Raw genomic sequence first — 5,067 nt, 5'->3', positions numbered from 1 at the left:
GCAAGGCCAGTGCAAACTGTCAATATCTTGTCAAAAACCTCCTGAAGGCCTGGAATCACAATAGGTGCAGCTGGTGCCTAAGCTGGTCTCGCCGGCTCAACTATATCTGGAATCTGCTCTTGAGCTGAAGCAACTGGTGGTGCTATGGGTGCTGCTCCAACTATTATATGAGCTACACCTCGACCTCCGCCTCGGCCCTGGCCTCTACCACGGCCCAGGCCTCTTTGGGCCTAACTGGTGGCAGACCATCCGATATGGTAGTACGTGTCCTCGCCATCTGTGAGAGAATAGAATAACAGAAATTTAGTTTCTGGAATTAAGAAATTTGCATGACAGAATACAGGAAAGTGAAATTTTCCTAAGGGTTCGACTACCTCTCGAAGATAAGTACAGAAGTCTCCGTACCGATTCGCAAGACTCTACTAAACCTGCTCAAACTCGTGAGACCTATGTAACCTAGGCTCTAATACTAACTTGTCACGACCCAAAATCCTAACATGTCGTGATGGTGCCTATCTCAATACTAGGCAAGCCGACAACCTCAATAAATCACATTTTCTTTGCAGTTTGGAAACATAATAGTTGAATTTCATAAAATCTCGCAAATTACCGACATAAAGTACATTTTCAAAACCAGGTGTCACTGAGTACATGAGCATCTAAATGATAACAAAGTCTGACTAATAAAAATACTATATGAAAATATAGAACTGTACAATAACTGAAAAAAAGAGGTCAGCGGACGCCAAGCAGCTACCTTGATAGTCTCCAACTGATAACACTATGAGATCTAATAGTCGCCATATCCGGAAGCACTTGGACCTGCACACGAGGTGCAGGGTATAGTATGAGTACAACCATCTCAGCAAGTAACATTACTAAATAAAGAAATAAAAGTAGTGACGAGCTTCATAGCTAAGTCCAATTATAGTAATTTCTAACATAAGAAAGTAGGCATGCTTAAAATTTAAACAATTAAGGCCCAAACAGTAATTTCATATCAAGTTCGACTGAAACAGAAGATAATATCTCTCGAAAATTTCCAAAACAGTGATATATGGCAGCTGTAGTACAACAATAATGAAATCAATGCATCCTCTCAGAGCAACAGTTACTCAGTCCCTCCACTCGCTCAGCACTCGCACTCAGTAGGTAGGTACTTGTGCTCACTAGGGGGGTGTACAGACTCCGGAGGGGCTCCTTCAGCCCAAGCGCTATAATCTGCATGGACAACTCACATGTTGCACAAACAACTCATGTGCTATAGTATAATATCTGGATCCGCATGGACAACTCACGTGCTATAGTATAATATCTGGATCTACATGGACAACTCACGTGCTATAGTATCAATATATGGATCCTGAACGGACAACTCACATGCTGCACAGACAACTCACGTGCTATAGTATCAATATCTCACAATTATACCCTCAGCTCACTCAGTCATAAATCTCTCCAGTCTCTCGGGCTTTCAGAAATCATGAAAATCAGCCCCAATAGAAATGATCTAATGTATCAATAAGGAACAATAAAGATTGAGATAAAATAAACAAGTAAACTGTGACTGAGTAAAAAAACAACAATTTAGCAGATAATTCAACATATACACGACCTCTGTAGGTCACTACAATTCCAACTGATAATCTAAACATGATTTGTGGTTCAATTTCTCTACTACATGGATAATGTAAAGATAACAAAGGATTATTCAACTACACAGTTCCATAGAATTTGACCAAGTCACAATTCCTACGGTGCATGCCCACACGCCCGTCACCTAGCTAGTGTGTCACCTCAAAACCGATCACATAACACATAATTTGGGGTTTCATACCCTCAGAAAAAATTTTAGAACTGTTACTTACCTCAAACCACGTAATTATTTCTGAAAAATCACCTCAATCCGCTTCTGCGGTTCAGTGCACTCCTAGCCCAGGCCGCATATGCGACCATGTTGTCGCTTCTGCGGTCGCGCTTCTGCGATATTTCGTCCGCTTCTACGGATCACACACTTCTGCAATTCCAGGCTAGCTTCTGCGAGCTCTCACCTGCGAGCCAATTTCTGCAGGTGTGATTGCATCAGAAGGCAGAAGGTTTCCAGTTTTGTTCTAAGTTTGAATTTGATCCGTTAACCATCTGAAACTTGCCCGAGGCCCCCGGGACCTTAACCAAATATACCAACAAGTCCTAAAATGTCATACAAACTTAGTAGAAACCCAAAATCACATCAAACAACGATAAAAACATGAATCATACCCCAATTCAAGCCTAATGAAACTAAGAAATTTCAACTTATACACTCGATGCCGAAACCTATCAAATCAAGTCCGATTGACCTCAAATTTTGTACACAAGTCATAAATGACATAACGGACCTATTCCAATTTCCAGAATTGAATTCCGACGTTGATATCAAAAAGTCAACTCCCCGGTCAAACTTCCAAACTTATATTTATATTTTAGCCATTTCAAGCCTACTTTAACTACGGACTTCCAAATAATTTTTCGGACATGCTCCTAAGTCCAAAATCACCATATGGAGCTGTTGGAATCATCAAAACTCTATTCCGGGGTCGTTTACATATAAGTCAACATCCGGTCAACTATTTCAATTTGAGATTTAAACCTTGGAACTAAGTGTTCCAATTCATTACAAAACCTCACCGGACCCGAACCAATTATCCCGACAAGTCACATAACAACTGTAAAGCACAAATTGAGCAGTAAATAGGGGAACAAGGCTGTAATACATAAAATGATCGGTCGGGTCATTACAGATAAGGGTGGCTATTGATATTGTCATGGTGGAGGGATAAGGGATGCTATTATAGGAGTGATAAGGATGGCTATATGAGAGATAATGGTGGCTATTGTTAGGGATGATATGCAATGATGTTGGGTTATTGTGCTGGTGATTTTCATGTGATGTTGTGATTTTTCCTTGGGTTTATTTTTATATCTTGTGCAACTTGTCTTGTTGTTTCGATAAACTTGATAATAGTATGATCTATATTGAAATTGTGAGCCTTTGGCTATTGTCGGGCGGATTATGTTATTGGCACATGAACTGTCCGTGCAGATGTGATGTGAAATGTGGGCACGAGGTACTGGGGAAATATAATAATTTTTATTATTGGCACGTGAGTTGTCCGTGCGATTATGATAGAAATATGGGCACGAGGTACCGTGGAAATATGAAAGTGGGCTGTGACTCGTGTTTTATGATTATGAAATGAGGTGTCACATATTGACTTTTATTTTAAAGAATTATATTCTAAAGATATTTATTTGAAAGAAGTATATTCGAAAGGTATTTACTTGAAAGAATTATATGTGAAAGATCTTTATTTGAAGGAATTGATTAATTGGTTGTACTTCTATCCCTTATTCGTTTGAGCAATAATTATGGTACTCTGTTGCCTTGTTGTTTATATCAGTGGTTGATTTTTGTTGCTATCATTGCTAGTTATTTTCCAGTATTATTGTATACTGCTATATTGCACAAGTTATTTAACTAGTGAGTGTCTTGACTGTACTTTGTCACTACTCCACCGAGATTAGTCTTGTACTTACTGGGTACCGACTGTGGTGTATTCATACTATATTTCTGCACATTTTTGTGCAGAGACAGGTATTGGAGATATCAGATTCAGGTAGAGGTTAGAGTGTAATCGCAAGGATTCAAGGTAGGATCGCTTGGCCGTCGCAGTCCCTTGGAGTATTTTCATTTTATTGCACTGCCAATTATTATTTGAATGATATATTGTATATTCGATCCTTGAGATCATTTATGTATTCAGTTAGAGTTCATGACTCTGTATTACCAGTCTTGGGAGGTTATTTGAATATTTCCGCTATTGGTTTTGACACTTGTATTAAATTCCTTTTAAAAAAATGGCTTGAATTGTTATTATGATCGGCTTACTTAGTCTTAGAGACTAAGTGCCATCACGACGCATATGGTCGGATTTTGGGTCGCGACAGTATCTATATTCGATTTTTTTTTGAAATCTTCAGACATTGTGTTTTCAAAATTTTCCCATAATTCTCTTGGATTAGTTGGATTACAATAGATTAATAACATAGCAAATAATTATCTAAAACTTGACGACATTTGATAACTTACAGCTTTAGACATTCATTCTACTAAATTGTTATCACAAAGTAATAATCCTCTTTTTCTACAGCTTCTCTAAATATTTTACATTGTACTCCATTTACAGTTCGCAAATCTTCATATGATTTTGGTCCTTTCACATTCATTAGAAGCAGTCTAAGATAGTATCTTTCCCCTTCAATTGGATGACATGTCATCACACGACCAATAACACTTCCTCGTTGACGATGTGTCCATGTTTTTTCTGTTGTTGACCATACAAAGTATTCTGGAAATTCTCGATATAATAAATTTAAGTCCATAGCATCTTTATTTTATCGATAGTGTTATTGGTCGTGTGATGACATGTCATACAATTGAAGGGGAAAGATACTATCTTAGACTGCTTCTAATGAATGTGAAAGGACCAAAATCATATGAAGATTTGCGAACTGAAATGGAGTACAATGTAAAATATTTAGAGAAGCTGCAGAAAAAGAGGATTATTACTTTGTGATAACAATTTAGTAGAATGAATGTCTAAAGCTGTAAGTTATCAAATGTCGTCAAGTTTCAGATAATTATTTGCTATGTTATTAATCCATTGTTTTCTTAACCATAAGATTGTTCACAATTTTACTAATATTGTATGTATTCTTGAAGGAAACAAGTTGTTGTCCATCAGGATGTAGCTGAAGATGATATACAATTGGAAACATTTCACTAATAGGGAAAACAAATATACGCCATGCATCCTCAGGTGGTGACATCCACCTAGTAGATTGATATTCCTTTATTTCATCTATCTCTATGTTTGTATCATTAGCATGTATATGAAATATAATTTTATCACGTCCTTTGCAAATATACTTATAAATGTACTTAACAACTTTAATATCAGAGCAAATCACTACATTCATATGACATTTGAGCTTACAAAGTAAATATGGATTATAAGGAATAACCCA

This window comes from Nicotiana tabacum, chromosome 4, assembly GCF_000715075.1.
Source record: "Nicotiana tabacum cultivar K326 chromosome 4, ASM71507v2, whole genome shotgun sequence".
NCBI lineage: Eukaryota > Viridiplantae > Streptophyta > Magnoliopsida > Solanales > Solanaceae > Nicotiana > Nicotiana tabacum.
Note: the sequence above shows the minus strand (reverse complement) of the source record.